The 19,977-nt window shown below is 31.8% G+C and overlaps 1 long non-coding RNA gene across 2 annotated transcripts; it reads left to right on the forward strand.

The window, feature by feature from the left end:
- Positions 1-643: 643 nt before the first annotated feature.
- On the forward strand, positions 644-7,374 carry LOC131077211 (uncharacterized). Of its 2 annotated transcripts, XR_009113560.2 has the most exons (4): positions 644-1,557; positions 1,687-2,778; positions 5,969-6,052; positions 6,658-7,374. It is a non-coding gene; the product is annotated as an uncharacterized LOC131077211 (long non-coding RNA). The 2 variants fall into 2 exon arrangements; XR_009113561.2 differs by lacking the exon at positions 5,969-6,052 and having other exon boundaries at positions 648-1,557; positions 6,658-7,373.
- The last annotated feature ends 12,603 nt before the right edge of the window (positions 7,375-19,977 follow it).

Consider the following 19,977-nt stretch of genomic DNA (forward strand, 5'->3'; position numbering starts at 1 on the left):
GCCAAATCTAACCAAGCAACCCACGACTTATCCAAAAACATCCATAAGCTTTATCCTTAATCTTGCAAAAAATTAAACCTCTTTAAATTAACAAATCATTCTTGCTAATGCTCCTAGATGCAAAACAACACGATCTAATCCAGAAGCATTAGCAAGAACTATCATAGATTGTGGAAAACTAATATCTTTAATTAGCAAATCATTGTCATTAGAATATACCTTTACCCAATCCTTATGTTATTCTCAAGATAAATCATTAACATATCAAGAATAACTATCCTATAAACTATCTTTAACCTTGCAAACATTAAAAATCTTCTATTTTATTTTAATCTACCTAATAAATAACTCCTATCTTTTAATAAGAAGATAGGAATAAGGAGGCCAACGTCACATCATTATTCTTTTTCACTCCTGTCTTTTAACTTAATTATTTTAGTGGATCTATTATGTACATCACATCATTATTGTAATAGTCCAACGTCCACTCCGTTCTCTACACGGTTCTGGTCGAAGCACCTCCACCTCTTCAAACTTTGTTGTACAAAAAGCTGAATGTGTGGTCGAAGCGCTTCAACATTTCACATTCTTCTCATCACCGACTTTGTTTCTCCTCCTCTTTCTTTCGCATTTATTGTCACCGAGTACGAATAGACAAGATTCTCTGTTTCTTCCACAGAGTTTCATCCTTTCCTTGTATGAATAAGTCCGCATGCTCTCCTATACAAGATGGGTCCGCATCTCCCGTAACTCTGCGTTTCTTCCGCGAAGTTTCATTCCCATCGTCTCGTCACTTCTTATATTCGTCGTCTGATGCGTTTGTACTAAAATAAGAACCACTCAATTTGGCATTTGATCATTTCTTATCTCTATCCCCTTTTCTACGATAAGAACCATTCAAAACGTAGCCTGTTTACAGCTTGTTTTCCTTCATTGCTTTTCTGTGATCGGTTAAAACCTAATTGCATTGATTTTGTCTCCTTTTCACTTCGATTCTTTTTCATGGCGTCCACCTCTACAGCCGGGAGTAAAACCCAGGTTGAGGATTGGGCGTTTATGATGGAATCGCACCATCTGAATCTACTTCTACCCCAAGTCTCTTTAAAAAACTGTCGTACGATGTATTCATCAATCATCGTGGTCCAGACGTCAAATACACCTTGGCTAGCGTTCTGTATGGTATTCTCACTGGTATGGCACTCTCAGTTTTTTTGGATTCAAAGGAGTTGGAATACAGCGATTTCTTGCCCCGAACAATAGAAGCAGCTATGACCGGCGCTTTGATTCACATTGCTATTTTCTCCAAGGGCAATGCAGAATCGCCCTGATGCTTGGCAGAGCTGAAATTTATGCTTAAATCTGGCACCCAAATCATTCCTATCTTCTACCATGTAGAGCCTACTGATCTCAGATGGGTATATCAAGGTAAAGGAATGCATGCTAAGGCGTTTGAGGAGCATGAACGTAAGGCAGATACAGCCCAGAAAAACTTCAGGAGTGGAAGGAGGCTCTCCATAACGTCTCATTTTACACTGGTGAAATAATAAGAAATGAAGAGTAAGCGCCACACTTTCGACCTCCCCATTTTAACAAATATTTATTCTTTTTCACATGTATGTAATTTTACTTTGGCATTGCATAATAACCTGTCAGTATTTTGATTTTGCAATGCTTTCATTTTTTCAGTGACGAGATGAGACTGCTGAAAAATATTGTGAATTGTGTTTTGAAATTAAAACACGATGTGCCACTGACGGTTGCAAAACATCCTGTCGGGCTGAAAGAAATAGTGGAAGACTTTGAGATGAACACACTCCAATCTGCCCGAGGTGATGCACGAATTGTGGGAATCTGGGGAATGGGTGGCTCTGGCAAAACCACGCTTGCCAAAGAGTTATACAACAAAAGATTGCCATCCATGGACAGATGCAGTTTTGTTTTTGATGTTAGAGATAGTGCAGCCAAAGGTCTATTGCATAAAAAGCAAATTCAACTCCTCAAAGACCTTGTGGTCCAAAATCAAACATTTGACAATACAGAGGAAGGTAAGGAAATTCTTACAGGCATTTGAGATCTGTTAGGGTACTCTTTGTTTTTGATGATGTGGATCATATTGATCAATTGGATGCTCTTTGCCCGTAAAAGACCGTCTTGGAGAGGGTAGTCTCATAATTGTTACAACACGGGAGCGTGATGTTCTTAATTCTTGGGGTATATTTTTTGTATATAAAATGAAAGCACTTCATTCATCTTTTGGTGAGCAGATTTTTTGTTGGCTTGCTTTCTTACGACCTTGTCCTCCGAATGGATTTAATGAGCTTGTTAAAAAGTTTGTAGAGGCTTGCCATGGATTGCCCTTGTCTCTTAAGGTATTTGGGGGACAACTATATGGAGAGTCTTGTGAGGAACATTGGAAGTCTTTTTTGGAAAAGATTTCAGGAATATTGTCCGATGATATAAAAAGGAGACTCAAAATAAGTTATGATACCCTTGATGCTCAAGAGAAAGAGATGTTCCTAGATATTGCTTGTTTCTTTATTGGGGAGAAAAATAGTTTAGAAAAATAGTTTGGCAATTGAAGGGTGGAAGAGTTTAGGGTGGAGTGGTTTGCTTAGTTGGGAAAGACTCCAAAATAAGTGTTTGGTTGAGTTGGACAATAAAAATCATATAACAATGCATGACCACTTAAGAGATTTGGGAAGAGAAATTGCAAATCAACATTCACCTTATCGGCTTTGGCAACCCCAACATATTGTCAATGCTCATAAACAAATAGAGGTAATGTCCATTCTTTCTTTTACTATGTTAGTTATTAATAGAAAATAATTATCTTTCTATATGCATACATTTGTCTAAGAATTTATTGTTTTGCAAATCAAATAGCTATTAAAATGATAGTGTTATTACACTATTTGGTGATCAAATTACCCGTTCACTTATATTTATTTTAAATAAACTTTTTTGATTTATGAGTTTTTTCATAAATACAAAAATCAATTGTTGCATGACACTCACATTCATTGAACAAAATAATTATAATTTTATATCTTTAGAGAAGCTCCATAGCTCCCTATAGGCATGCAACCTCACATTACTATATTGTATGAAATTTAACTTTTCCAAAAGGTCAATAAACACATTAGTCATGTTGTTACTTGTGTTACAATACATCAACTCTATCTCTTAAAAATTATGTTGATTTTTTGTATGTTTTAATCTAGCATTATAAATTCGATTGTTTCCTAATTTGATTCAACTTTGATTGCCACACTTTATAGGTGTGCGTTCTTCTTACTTTTCTCCTCTATATTTAAGAATATACCTTATCTAAACAATCTAATAGGTAGATCCCATAAGCTTGATGCTTGTCTCATCATTTTAGAATTTGTCAAGAATAGGAGGTTCTTTTTGGCCCCAATCTATTAGGCTATGTAAATGAGTGGAAGGTGAATGGATGTAGATGATGTAGATTTGATGATATTATGCTTATGTCTTGGAATAACTCAATAATATATTTAAAAGAATCTTCATGGGTGCCCCCCTTAGTATTATTAATATCATGGAAAGATTTAGGTGTTTCGATAAATATACACTCAAATTCTAAAGAAACAATTTTAGATGATCCACACCTGAGTCCTTGAAATATTGAATGAAATTTTGGTTGAAGAGGCTCTATTATTCCTTGTTCATGTAGTTCAAAATATTTTCCTTAGTAACACACTTCACATATATATGGTTACCTATAGGATATCATTTTGTTTGTATAATAAGTATTTATTCTTCTTCATCTCTATAGACCCATAATGTTGTCTTCGTTAATATTTTCTTTATCTAAGATACCCCAACATTTAAAACTTTGGAAAGTAACTTCATGGTTGACCATAGGACTTGAATGAAAGTGAGACAAATCCCTACATAGAAAGAATCATGGAGTTCGTATTCTCCTTATCTCGTGTCAATGATTTTAGCCTTGATATAAAAAATGGTATGTGAAGTGGATGGGGATTTGAGTAAAGATAGATCTATCTAAGATAATGATGAGGTGGTTACATCATTTATTAGCCAATGATGTGAACAATTATCTTCCAATAAATTATAGTATTAAAAGTGTTGATTAATGGAATCAAGCCTCTAGGATTACTTAGAAAACCAAAAGGATGCCTTACACAAGAGATGAAAAAGAGAAAAATAATTCTTAATTATTTGTATAATTGATTAGATCGATAATGAATATACATAATGTACATATGTTGCCTTGCTTATACAGGTAAGGTTGAAATATAGGATTAAGAAAGATCATGGCACTATGTTTCTTAATTCTAAATAATGAGACAAGTAACATGATAAATATTAAATGACCTAGAACAAGAAGTAAATAAAAGATAAAAGATGAAAATATTATCTTATGACAATTAAGACTTCTAGAAATATTCCTAGAGACTAAGTAAACTTAACATTTGAATATAATCCAAAGTAGCTGAGAGATGGAAGATATTGAAAAATCTAAATGTTTGATATTTTCTACATCTTATATAATCACATCTTTAGAGGTCTTTTGGCAATTTAAGGTCTAGACTATTATTGGTCCCTAAAAATGGTTTCCATAAGCTAGGTGGGCCTAACCTTGGAGGAAACTCAATCACCAAAGTATATCTAGACCAAAAGGGACATCATCTAGATAGGATATGGTAGCTCAGTCAATAGAAAATGAACCCAACTTACATCACTGAACTCAGAAAACAATATAAGTTCACATGCCAATTGTAATATATTTACAAAATATATTAAATATAATATGACTTATTCTATACTATATTGTAGATTAATTGAGTTAATTTATACATTTAATTAAAACACTATAATTGAAATAATATATTAAAATTTTAATTAAATTAAATTAAATCATATATATTTTATTTATTATATTATAGATTCAAATCACATTTGAATGTTATTGTGTTGTAGATGGGGTCTTTAGTTAATTATTTGTCCCTTTAAAAAAAAAAATTAATTTAATTTAATATTACAATATCTATTATAATTATCCAAAGGAGACCCTACCATTCAAAATATTTAAAAGATAAATTTATAACATCTTAAATAATATATTTATCACTTAAAATACAATTAAAGCACCTTATTTTATTTTATATTATTAGATTTTCTATTCATAATTTAATTTTATATCAAAAAATAAGAAATAAATATTAATTTTATAATAAATTAATAAGTAATTATAATATTATTTTATATCTAATTAACAATTTGATTTTAAACTGATACTTAATTGATAATTTTTATCATATTAAATTAAATTTAATAATATTAATTATTGATCAATGATTGAAATATAACATAATTAAAAATAATTAATAATTACATTAACAACTTTTTAAATATAATACACAATAATTATTAAATTATTAAATTTCCTAATTTAGAAGTTAAAAAATTGAAAGATTAAAAAAATTAATTAAATGCGTGCAAATTCAAAATGTAGCACGTAAATTGTTTTACCCAAAGAAAATTAAATTTTTTTACCCAAAGCAAGGCATGTACGGACGTCAGTGATAAATTTTTTTATTTTTTATTTTTTGGGGGGGGTATGACACTTTTTGTGAAATACACCAAATGGAAAACGAAAATAGATGAAAAAAAAATGGAAAATAGTAATTGTCAGTGGGGCCCACATGACACAGCACACACTAGTCAAAGCTTAGTGTGTGCTGTTTAAGGCTGGCCCCTATTATAGGTAGGGAACTAATGTTTTCACCTCAACTCTTTCTTATTAATTTGTGCAAATTGAAGGTTAAATTTTTCTATAGTTTCTAACATCTAAATTTGATAAATAATATTTATGGCAATTTTTTGTTTTTTTCTGATCGGTTCCTTATATTTTTCCTAGTGTTTTTTATTTATTTTAATTATAAAAAATTGAAAAAAAAATTGACATGTGTTACTTTTACAGCTACAAGTACAGGCCAGTTCATCGTTGCTGATGTAATTATACGAAGTATTGTGCTAGAATTTATTAGTTCCTGTTGGCCGACAGGTAACTAATGCATCCGTTAGGTGCATTTTTTATTTTGAGCTATCCAATCAAGTCTCAGTATTTTTTTTATTTTTATTTTTTTTCAAATGTTCTGGTATTTAAAATATTTAATAATTTATATAAAATCATTTATTTTTAATATCATTGGATGATGCAGTTAATTTCTTTCTTTTATAAAAAATTAAAAAATCTTTGGCGTAGCTTCTGGAAAGTTTTCATTTATTGAAAATAAGGGAAATTAAAATAAGGCTAGAAAATTTATTGTTTCATTAATATTATTAAATGCGCACGCCAAAAAAACATCATCACAAATTCCAGTAATTGTATTAAATATATTTATTACATAGTTAATGCATCTCTGTGTGCAACATTTAGTACTTTGTGCTAGTTTTATTTCTCCATTGTTGCTTCTAGTTGCTTCTGCTCATATCCGAGGGTCTCTGAGTTTTGTGTATTCCTATTAGCTTAGACTTGTGTATCCCCAGTTTCAATTTATTTTCTATTAGCTTAGGCTTATGTATTCCCAGTTTCAATTTATTTTCTATTAGCTTAGAATATGTGTAAATTTCTATTTTGAAGGACTAAATCGTCTGAAATTTCTATAGTGTTGCAGGGGTTTTTGCAATAGAGGCATAGGCATAGCAGAGAAGCTGCAATAGTCAAAGATTATTCAAATAAAAAGTAAGTTTTCCAAATGCCCAGATTCTAGGGTGTTAAACTAAAACACATATATGTAACCAATCTGGATTAGCTAAACAAGGACATGGTATGAATACAGAATAAAAATTCTTCTGCACAAAAAAATTACAGAGCTATGAATTCAAATTCGCAGCTTGTCAGACCCTGTACTCTCTCATTCATCTACACTTCTTTCTTATCTAGTTTACACAACCCCACAAAGGCAAATCTGATAAAATTACTGCTACATTTCTTCACAAGTTTTTCTAATTTTCGTTTGAAATATTTCTTGCATTTTTTTCATACCCGTCAAAGAAAACATGAAGTGAAAAATCATTCTATTTACTTAGCCTTAAAAAGAGTACCAACTCTTTTGTATATTTGTTCAACTCCTTATTCTTTTGACACATATACTAACACCTGTCAAAGCCTTCAACTTGCATGATGTGGTTTGTATCGTGCCAGGTACCTTGGTTGTGTTGGGTATATGAAGCCCAACAGTCACATGGCTATTTGTCTTCCCCAGAAGACTTCATTTTATATTTGATATGTTTATATAAATGGCTGTGTGCAGCCCATACATGATGTACTATGTAATTGGATATTGGTTAATAAAAGTTCTCCCTACGTTTCTAGTGGACGTAGCCACTTAGTGGTGAACCACGTTAATCTTGTGTCTCATGTCTTTTCTTGTTGTCTGATTTTCTTTTCTTCTATTTTGTGTTTATCTTATGTTCTTCTCTGCTCATTTTAAAACTAATAATTGGTATCAGAGCTACGGTGAAATGTTGAGCAGAGATGGGATCCGATTGGATAGTTGATCCCGGATTTGGGTGCCCTTACTTTGTGTTTGATCCCGGAGCTAGGTGCTTTTATGTTATCGACAAAAAGGCTAAAGATTTAGATGATGATGTCAATTCAGATGATGAAGCTGAATCAATCATCGAAAAATCTTGGTAATCTAAACTTGGTAGAGAGTGATGTCCAAGTGGAGGTTGAAACCAAATGTCATTGGTGGGATGGTTGGAAAGAGGTGGAGACTTCGGCTAAAGAAGAAGAGGGTTTGTTGTATTCTCTATTTGAAGAAGATAGTAGTTTGTTTCCCTTCCAAGATGAGAAGGATGCCTCCTGGGGTGAGGAGGATGTAGTATCGAATCTAGCGAATGAAGATGACCCTGAAGAAGAACAGGCAGATTGCAAAAGTGATGATTTATTGTTTCAAATTGTAGCAGTGGAGGCAGAGTGGAATGCATTTATTGCAGGTACTACACAAGTTTCTGCACAAAATATAACAAATTCATTCAGTGAGGCAACTGTGAGAATTGGGAGTGATGTTTGTAGGCTATTCACACCTGTACGAGAGTTTTATATTTGGGTATTAAAATTTGATAATGGTGATCTTCTAGATATTCTATTACAGGGGAGCATAAGAGCAAAAGACTTTGATGGAGTGTATTATGCATCTTCAGATAGTAGTGTTCCTGATTATGGATTACCGGATGAATTAGTTAGAGAATATATTTTTAACTCTGATCTGACTTGGAGAAGATTAATTCGCACTGTTCATGAACAAAGTTTGGCGATATTAAAATCTTCTCAAGAGCTGGTTGTAATATGAGCCTTGGAATGGAGATGCAGGGAATGTTATAGACTATACTAGTTGGACTTCACGGGGGAGATTGTTAGGTGTATGAAGCCCAACAGTCACATGGTTGTTTGTCTTCCCTAGAAGACTCTTCCTTTTCATATTTGATATGTTTATATAAATGGCTACGTGTAGCCCATACATTATGTACTGTGTAATTGGATACTGGTTAATAAGAATTCTCCCTGCGTTTCTGGTGGACGTAGCCACTTAGTGGTGAACCACGTTAATCTTGTGTCTCATGTCTTTTCTTGTTGTCTGATTTTCTTTTCTTCTATTTTGTGTTTATCTTATGTTCTTCTCTGCTCATTTTAAAACTAACAAGCTGGCCACATTTTTTGACAAAAGAAATTGAGAGGAAAATATCAATGGTACCAATAAAGTTGTTTAGCCTAGCCCACAATATAAGATTCCAAATAATTCATGAATCCTCAAAGTCCATAGATATTTTAACTTAAAAGTGAAAAAAAGAAAAAAAAGCTTATTCTTCACGATTTCCAAAAATCCCCATTCTCCACTTTACACACAATTCTGAAATGCGCGTAATAATGTATTCAACAGTCAAAAGGGTAAACTTAGATTCTAAATATTTTCCAGTCTTATTGAATGTACATACCTCATATTATACCAGATGAGTTCAACATGGTTTCTATGTATTTTACAAACTTTTTGTATTTGTTAGTTCTTAAATGTGATTTTGTTTAAGTTGCAAGAAAGTTAATTATATTTATCAAAATCTAGAATAATTTTTTGGTCTGATTTATCTTCAGGAATTCTTTGTACTTGGAAAAATTTGAGCAATGAAAAGATTTCTACTCCACCCCATCTCTATCAAATAGTGATTGAAAACTTATTCAATGCTGAAATGTGGATTCCCAGAAACATGCTACATTTAATCTAAAATAAAATAATAAAGTAGATTGTTGGTCCCCTAACATATTCTAGTTGATGTGTACTGGTTTGCCAATGCGCAGCTTTCAACTTCATATTGAACATTTTTAGCTAGAAACAAGTTGCAGAATTTTTTTTGTATGGTTTTCATGTTTTCTTCTTAATCTTAGACTTACATTTTCAATTATATTTGTTTTAATTTTAAAATATATAATATAATTAATACTTCTGTGAGTTAAATGTTAAATTTTGTTTCATTGCTGGCATGCATATGTGCAATGGGCAATGGTCGTTTGTTGTTATAGTTGTTTATTTGTATTTCTTATTTTCTCCTATAATTATCATTGTATTTAGCAACTTCTTTCACCCATTTTGTAGGTCTCTGATTTTCGCTATAATCTAGAAACAACTTAATCCAATGCTGCTACAGATCATTTTTTGACTACAACTTTTGCATGATCTTTCAAAAGCTATGTTGATGCCACTAACTTGCACACTTTGCATTTTGCACAAATTTTTGGAATACTCAGCTTCAACTAGCCACTTTACCTAGAGGGCTAATCTGTCTTGCAAAATCATTTAATTTTATTTGAATTAGATTTGAATATTTAATACTGGTCTCAATTGTTGATGATTAGAGAAGTGCACAGTGCATCTTTGACAAAGTAAAACATAAGTAGTGTCCATCAAAATTAGCAACCCTTTGAAAGATAAAGCAATTGCTAGAGAAATGTGGGTAAGAAAGGTCAACCAACTGGAGCAATGACCAAATGGTTTTCTACCAATAATAATTTTGGTTTAATGTATGATTTCAGTTTGTAAGACACATTCTATTGGTGCAAAATATGCATTCAAATATATGTCAAGTTAATTAATTACCTCAAGCGAGTACCATTTATTGATCATGATAGGCATTTGTTTTTATCACATACTAAATTTTCCATAACCCAACTGAATTGCCTAGGACACAAACTGTTATCCTCTTAGAACATATCTTGTGAATTTCAATTTTTGCATTTGGCACTCAATGTAAACCTTTCTAATGTTTCAATCTAGTTTGTCTTGGAGAATCTTCTGGTTTTTTTGAGATTTGCATGCAGCTTAGTAAACAAGATTGATACTATATGTGCATTAGATATGTTTGCACACACCTCAATAACAAGAGGGTGATGGTATGCTGACATAAGATAGTCAATGTTCACATTTCTATCTAAGATTTTTCATAGCTTCGTGTGATATCACTGAAATGGCAATAACACATGATTTGATTTGTTATGTTATAAAGTTATAACAAATATCATCAAAACTAAAATTCAATACTCTGTAAACATTGTCTATAGCACAAACTGGAATGGAGAAGCTCAAACACATGGCCATGACCTTGGAAAGCACAGTATAATCAAGTTCCTTTTATACTTATGAGCAAAGTATTGGTTTAGAAAAGAAACTTTTACGTGTCCAATATGAAGATATCCTCTGGGTTCAGGAGGAAAGTCTATACAAACTTTTCACATTTCTCCATCCAGCAAACCATTGCCAAAACAACCTTCCTCTTTTGATTTGTCATACTTTCACTTTTGATGTCTTGAAGCTTGCTTTCTTTCAGATTTACTGGCTTTCGCTTGCCAATTCCTTTTTTGCTTACATATTTAATAACTACTCCGTTGAATATTGGATACTCTAACAATATTAAAATGAACCATTTGACTAAATTTCTTTCATTTTAATATCAAATGTTTGTAGCCTTCATAATCCAAATCTCATGCCTTCTCTCTAGATTGTGCTTGACACTTGCTCCTATCTACACTAGTTTCTGTAGATGTGTTCTCCTATTTAGATTGCTTTATTTATTCTACGCATTATAAATTTTTTTGTAGAAATTGTTCTTGGGAAACTAGTTTGAAATGAAAACATAATGCATTACACTATTGTTGTCCAAAAACATTTTAAATGTCAGTCATTAGTTTTAGGCCAATGCAAAATTTTAATTGTTTTATCCTCTGTTATTTTTATAGTCATTCTAGCTGCACTTGCCATGGAGAAAGAAAAACCAGAAAATGTTTTTGTACCACATAGAACATGTATCCAGAAATGTTATAAAAAGCATGGCAGATATGCCTCTTTTTTAAAGTTCTTGAAGAATTTGCTAGAAGCTCGTAAGCTCTATACTTGTATTTCTTTTACTTTTTCTTCTAGTAGGTTTTATGCACTCTTATGAAACTTTTTGAATATATGTATGTTTAATACTTATTATACTCTTTTCCTTCACTTTTATGGTTCATTTTTTACTTACTCTCTGCTTACTTTGATTTTGCTAGACATGAAGCTAGATCCTATTGCACCAAGCTTGTGCTTTACTAGGTAACTTAAGATTACATACAAATAGAATTTGTTTCTTTATCATCTATTACAAGAATTTTCATTAATACCAATGTAAAGAAGCATAGATAAAAAACTAATTTAAGTTTGCATAGTTGAGCACCCTTTAACATGCAACACCATATTTTCCTTGAGAATTTCAACATAATAACAACAAAACTACACTTTAACTTTGCAGCTATAAAGGTTTCTACTAGTACACTCGTCTATGGTCAGAATAATAACCATTTTTTTAAACTCTCTCATTGTAACTCTGACATTTTTCTCAAAGGAAGCTATACTTTTCTTGACGCTTAGGAAGATGAATAGGACAAGCTGAAAGGTAAAATATTAGACTTTGAATATTATGACTTTGTTGGATAAATAGATAGTTTTTAAGTCTGCCTAGACAATTTTTACCTAGGTGTGATATAGGTTTTATTCACAGTGTTTCCCAATTTAGGCGAGAAGCATTACACTTACAAATTTGAACTAAATTCACTAAAATCGTGAATTTTGATTTGCATTGTCAAAAATCATCAGGTAATAAGACCACATGAAATATACAATAACACAATTGACATTAGAAATTCCTACAGATTTCAACACAATTTTTATAGCATTGATTACTTGCAACTATTTGTTATGCACAATCTCTACATTATTCATACAAAGCTCTTACTACTACTCTACTATTGTTTTTATTTCATTTTTAACTTGGACAATTATACCATAAAGTTATGTTTTTAAAAATGCTAAATATTTTCGTGCTTAATCAATTGCTAGAGAACTTTTTCTTTCATATTCATTCCTTTTGTATGATAGCAGTCACATATGCTTATTTGCTCAAGGTTATCTTGTAATCTAATTTTTTGGACTCTTAATTTTGTTAACTTTGCATTTTGCAGGTTTCCAAATGTAGATTTTGCATTTTTTGGACTCTTAATTTTTATTAGTGAATTATTGAATTACTATCATAAAAGTTTAAAGTTGACTCTCCCTTAACTTCATATTTACTAAACAGTTACACATAATTACTATAATATTGCATGCCACTTCAAATAATTATCAACTATCTAGATAGATTAAAAAGTAACAAAGTTTAAATAAAACATTATAAAAGTCATATATTATTCATTAGTATACTATGTTTAATTCTCTCTTCCACACAAGATTTGACATTACCTAACAAATCAAGTTTTTCTCTATTTTGATGAATAATTTATTAGTTTTTAATTTCAATATTTTTTTCTTCCTATTTTAAACTTAGGCATTTGAATTTTATTTATGTTTTGTCATGTTATGTAAATAGAATGTTACTATATAGTTTAATAATGTTTAACATACCTCTTGATTGATAGTTTGTCATGTGTACTCTAGGTGAATTCAATTATTTCAACACATTTAGTCAAAATCAAATATCACATTTTTGATAGAATATCATTTCCTAAAATATTTTTAAAGAGTAGTATCCTAAAACTTTGAACCAAAATATTATTTCTTTAATTAAATAATATTAGTCCTAATTAATGTTGTTCCTAGTATGAATCCAAATTTAAGCCAACTATTGCCTTAACAACTATAATTTTAATTGATCCAATAAAATTATGATACATAATTTACATGAACCTATTGCTCTCAAACTATTATTTGTTAAAATTATCTATCAACTAACCAAAAAATAATATTTTTATTTATTTAATTATTTTATCCTGATTCTTCTATTAATTAATTAAATTTTTATTTATTTAATTTATTTATTTATCCTCTACTAAGCCTTTTCTCATTTAAATAAATACTTTTATTTATTTAAATTGTCCTTTTCTTAAATTAAATAAATACTTTTATTTATTTAATTGATCCCACCTCTTCTATTAATTGACAAGTAACATATTAAATAAACTTTTGTCTATGTATACACACACACAAAAAACTCTACATCAAGATTATTGACAAGTAACATATAAAATAAAAGAGTGAAAAATAACTCCTTTATTTTTATTAGTAAATTATTGAATTACTATCATAAAAGTTTAAAGTTGACTCTCCCTTAACTTCATATTCACTAAACTATTACACATGATTACTACAATATTTCATGCCACTTCAAATAATTATCAACTATCTAGATAGACTATAAAGTAACAAAGTTTAAATAAAACATAATAAAAGTCATATATTATTTATTAGTATACTATGTTTAATTCTCTCTTCCACACAAGATTTGAAATTATCTAACAAATCAAGTTTTTCTCTATTTTGATGAATAATTTATTAGTTTTTAATATATTTTTTTTCTATTTTAAACTCAGGTATTTGAATTTCATTTATGTTTTGTCATGTTATGTAAATAGAATGTTACTATATAGTTTAATAATGTTTAAAATACCTCTTGATTGATAGTTTGTCATGTGTACCCTAGGTGAATTCAATTATTTCAACACATTTAGTCAAAAACAAATATCACATTCTTGATAGAATATCATTTCTTAAAATATTTTGAAAGAGTAGTATCCTAAAACTTTGAACCAAAATATTATTTCTTTAATTAAATTATATTAGTCCTAATTAATGTTGTTCCTAGTATGAATTCAAATTTAAGCCAATGATTGCCTTAACAACTATAATTTTCATTGATCCAATAAAATTATGATGAATAATTTACATGAACGTTTCACTACTACACAATAGAGATATTTAAGACATTAATTTAAGACAAAATATTAGTTTTTTTTTTTTTTGATCAGTAAGACAAAATATTAATTTTGTCTTAAATATATTTTTTATATTTTAATTGTCTCAAATTAAGACAATAAAAAAACACTTTTCCTTCAATAAAACTTTTATTCAATATGGACTTGACTATTAGTCCGTGCTCAACTCAGAGTCTACCGAGCTCCATTCTGTAGCAATTTCTGCTCCATCCATTACAAACTAGCAGTAGCGGCGATAACATCATGGGGATGCAGGCGGGAAGAGTTTTCATGGTATGGTAGGAATTTTTCTTATATTGCTCTCAAATTATTATTTGTTATGAGCTTGAAATCATCTATCAACTAACCAACAAATTATATTAGTGCATTGCTAAGAGATAAGTACTTGCCACCAAACAAAGTAAATTTAAAATCGTTGGCTAATTGCAAGATCTCATTTTCTTTTCCAACTAATTCTAAGTTAGTTTTGACCATAATTTCAAACATTTAAATTTAAATTCTTAAAATTTGAATGTTTCAATAAATACATAATTTAATTTCAACTTTTGATTTCAATGATCATTGTTTTTCAAATACTCTTAAACCAATACCAAATTCAAATTCTAATAGAAAATACACTGAAAACCAAACATCTTTGAAATATTAGCTTAATCAACTAATTTCTTCTACAAAACCAAATGTATACACATAAAAATGGCTATGAGTGATTAAATAAATATTTAATATCTTTTTAATAATTATTCTTTTATTATTACCAAAGCTCTCATGAATTAATCTTTCATGGAAAAACATAAAAGGAGTAATAAAAGTTAATAGGCTTCAAAATAAACCAAACCCCACAAAGTAATAACAATAATAATAACAATAACAATAAGAATAAAAATAATAAAATAATAATAATAACAACAATAATAAGAATAATAAGAATAAGAATAAGAATAAGAATAATAACAAGAATAAGAATAATAACAATAATAATAGAGGATTTTTTTTTCTAAATATAATCATTCGGGAGTGAAATGGCAGCACTAGAGGGCAGCAGGAGTGGCGCTGGTGAGAAGAGCAGGGTTACCGATGTGCGGTATTCTGGTGCCCAGTCTACGAAGGTTGGATCTTGGAGTGATGAAGAGGATATTGCCTTCCTCATTGAGACATGTAGATTGCATGCTGTCCAACAACCCGTTAATGCTGGGAAAACAGATAGGTTACAGGGCTCCAAATACTCCAGTCTGCGGTTAAACTATGGAAATCCCTATTCAAGTGGTAACCAGTGCCTTATTGACCTGCACAAGTGGAAGGCAAATGGTTTCATTTGGAATAACAAAGGCTGGTTCTGCAAGGCTAAGCATCCCGCATCCGAGGGCCCTCGAAATTGGTATCCACCGTCTAAACCTAACACTTTCGATGCGCCACTCGAGAGAGGCATTCCTCATACCGACTCTTTTTTGGTTCCCTCGACTGATCATGGTAATTTCCAAAAGCGGAATGGGTGCTTCAGGCAAGATAACTCAAGGGTGTACCAAGCTAGGTTTTAGAGATCCAACTTCGGTCTAAAAAATTGGAACCCTCGACCGAATCTTGAAAGACACATTGACTTTCGAAGAGCAAGCTCTCTCCCTCAGCGACCCCGTTTTCATAAACCGGTAAGAAAAACCTCAAGACCCACTATCTTTCTGGATGAGAATAAAATTAATTCTGCTAGGTCAAATTTGCTTGAGTCTTGCCTTTTTATCAAGTGGGGTGGTGGAAAGCGGGTCAAGGACTACTTTGAATCCTGGTGTAGAGCGTAGTGGGGAAAGGATATCAACTTTAATATTCTCCCGAATGATTTCTATATGATTGAATTTATGAGCAATGAGGAGAAATGGAAAGCTAAAAATAAAGGTCCATACATGTTAGATAGCATTGAAGTTCACATCATTGATTGGCAGCCCAATTTCAATCCCCGGATATTTCTTGCCAGATAGCAAGGTATGGATAAGACTGTATAATTGTCCCTCAGATTATTGGTACATTGATGTCATTAAGGATATATTCAAAAACCTTGGTACCTTTGTATCGGTAGATGACATCTTGGAGGATAAACTATGGGCAAGCTTTCTCAGAATTTGTATTAGCATAGATCAAATCAACAAGATCCCAGATGAAGTCAAAATTATTGGGGCAGGGAAGATCTAGATTCAAAAGATTGATAGGGAAGATTAGTTGCATATTTGACCTAAATGCTTCTCCTTGGATCATATCGATATTAGTTGTGATGTCTCGGCTACGATACAACGAAATTATTTTTGTATGAAATCTCCTATTGAGGTAAAACTGCAACCGGAACCTCCCACTGCCGTTGACACCGGGGATGCCTTTTGCAACGATACTCTGGATAAGGAGAATGTCACACTAATGGAGGCAACCCATTTGATCATAGTTCCCCCCTCCTCTGGTCAATGCGAGAGCCAACAAGATCTTCTTACACTTTTGGAGAAGACCAAATCCCTACAGGCAGACATTGAATCCAAGATAGCGAACTCACTTCCACCCTCCCCTATGGAGCCTAGGATTCAACTGGCAATTGAAGATGGCAATTTGTACCCTCAGGGTATGGAGAATGACACTATAGGGGAGATGGGAGGGCAGATCTGCTCCTCGATAGGCATCGAACTAGAAGATGGTGAAATTGAAACCTCCTCCTCAGAGGGGGAGGAGGACTTTGAACCTGACTTAGAGTTTATGATACGGTACACCATAGGCATATTACATTGTCTAAATACAACCAAAAGACTCGAACACACATAATGTCCTCACATAAACAACTTTGCACGATGTGCCAATAACTTTTTATTTCCACAAAAACATTCTTATCACTTGTTCAGCGATGAGAAGAGACTGTTGAAAAATATTATGAATTGTGCCTTGAAAGTAATAAAAGATGTGCCACTAGTTGTTGCAAAATATCCAGTTGGTTAATTGAAAGAGCTAATGCAACACTTTGTGATGAATACACTGCAATCTGCCCAAGATGGTCACGTTGTTCAAATTGTAGGAATTTGGGGAATGGTTGGTTCCGGAAAAACCACACTCGCCAAAGAGTTGTACAACAAAATATCCTCATCCATGGATAGATCTAGTTTTATTTTTTATGTCAGAAATGGTGCAGCCAAAGGCTTGTTGTATAACAAGCAGATTCAACTCCTAAAACACCTTGGTGTCCAGTAGCATTTGATAGTATAGAAAAAAACACCTTGGTGTCCAGTAGCATTTGATAGTATAGAAAAGATAAGGTAATTCTTACTAGGCATTTGAGATCTGTTAGGATGCTTTGTGTTTTTGATGATGTGGATCACAAGGATCAATTGGATGCTCTCTTGCCTGAGAAAGCCTTTGAGGAGGTAGTCTCATCATTGTTACAACACGAGAGTTTGAAGTTCTTAGATCTTGGGGGTATATCTTTTGTTCATAAAATGAAACCACTTGATTCGTCTTACGGAGAACAGCTCTTTTGTTAGAATGCTTTCTTACAATGTTTCCTTCTGAATGGATTTGAAAAGCTTGTTGAAAAATTTATAAATATTTGCAATGGATTACCCTTGTCCCTTGAAGTATTTGGTGGACAGTTGTATGGAGAGTCTCATAAGGAATATTGGGAATCTCTCTTACATAAGATCTCAAGAATATTGCCTGAAGATATCAAAAATATCTTGAAATTAAGTTATGATACCTTTGATTTTGAAGAGAAATAAATGTTCTTAGATACTGCTTGTATTTTTATTGGAGAGGAGAATAGTTTGGCAATTGAAGTATGGAATGGTTCAAGATGGAGTGGTTTGTACAGTTGAGAAAGACTCAAAACTAAAAGTTTAGTTGAACTGGATGAAGAAAATTGTATAACAATGCATGACCATTTAAGAAATCTAGGAAGAGAAATTTCAAATCAAAATTCACCCTATCGAATTTGGTCGGCTTAACAGATTATTCATTGCTAATAAAAAAACTGAAGCAAGATTAATATTTTCTTGATTTTGTTATTTTAGTTATCATTGGAAAGGAAAACATCTTTCTGTCCGCTAAGTTTATGTTTAAGAGTTTATTGTTTTTCTTTGTTAAACAGTTTGTTTAAAATGACAGTCTCGCTTGTCAATTTTATGAATCAAATTGTCTATTCACTTTTCCAAATGTAAAACAAATTTATTTTGACTTTTACAATTTTTTTATTTTCTTCAGAAAATAAATGTCATTCGAAGAACAATGGCAAAACTTAAAGATAAGTTTGGGTTTCATTAGATATACTTACATTCATATCCTTTCTTTCTCTCGTTAGCGTATTAGATTTTGGCTTCATGTATTCTTTTTCTGAATTTGCTTAATAATTTTCCTATTAGCAAGGAAAGTCCACTGTAATAAAGGATTAATTAGTGAGAGTGGCGAGTTTCATGGTTCCTGCTTACAGGACAAACCCATTGTTAATATATATGGAGGGATTTTGTCACTTTCACCATCTTTAGTTGGACTAAAGATATTTTTGAATGTAAGAGATTATTTTGATCAAGTAATTCATGAAATCTCAAGTGAGCTGGTCTGGCTTCATTGGTTGGAGATTAAGCACAAAGATATTCCCTCAAACCTTTCATTGAAAAATTTCAGGGTTTTAGAACTCTATGAAAACTATAAAGGGGAACATCACTTAGAAGAGCTATGGGAGGCTGACAATGATATAAGTATCTTTCCTCTCAACTCTAGTAAATCTACAGTTAAACATTTTAATAATTGTTGGATGTTTTACATTTCTATACTTGGGAATGTCTTTCAAGCATCAATTCAGTTAAGAGAGTTGGTTATTTTTTATTGCCACAAATTCCAAAGTATTCCAAACTCAATAGGATGTTTCAAGCAGCTGAGAACGATTGTAATTGCAGGAGAGTTAGAAAATATTAATATTATCAGTCTGCCAGAAGAATTCTGTCATCTTCAATCATTGGAGCACTTAGTGTTACGTTACAGTAAATTTGAATTGCTAACCGACAATTTTGGGGATTTGAAAAAATCTCCGGTATCTAGATATGCATAGTTGCATAAATTTGAAGAGGCTATCGGTTTCTTTTAGGAACCTCGTGCTCTTGCAACATCTCAAATTAGATTATTATAATCGACTCATGTTGATGTCAAAGGATTTCCAACACATCTTAACCAAAAAAAAATAGAAAAACTAGAGAGCTAGACTATGCCCTTGAAAAGTAGTAGCAACAAACTGAGAAAGGAAGAATAAGGGGAAGCATAGAAGAAGGCAGAACAAGAACACAACCTATAAGGCAAAACTATAGAACAAAAAATAACCACCTAGACATAATGGATGGCCACCTAAGGCAGGGACAAAACACTTGCCAAACCAGAAAATACGGACATCCACCGAAACACCAACTAGCTAGAAAAAGATAAAACAGGACCCAAAACCAAAAAAGGAAGACTTCAAACAAAACCCAAAGCCAGACCAAAATGAAAGAAGACAACCTAAGAAATAGGCCAGATGGGAAATAGAGCACGGGGACCAAAATGGAGCTATCCACAACAACCAAAGCCCAAACCCACACCACACAAGGTGGACTTAGTATAGTATGAAGAAAGCACAAAACAACAACCCCAACAATGAA

The sequence above is a fragment of the Cryptomeria japonica genome, chromosome 3, assembly GCF_030272615.1.
Source record: "Cryptomeria japonica chromosome 3, Sugi_1.0, whole genome shotgun sequence".
Lineage (NCBI taxonomy): Eukaryota > Viridiplantae > Streptophyta > Pinopsida > Cupressales > Cupressaceae > Cryptomeria > Cryptomeria japonica.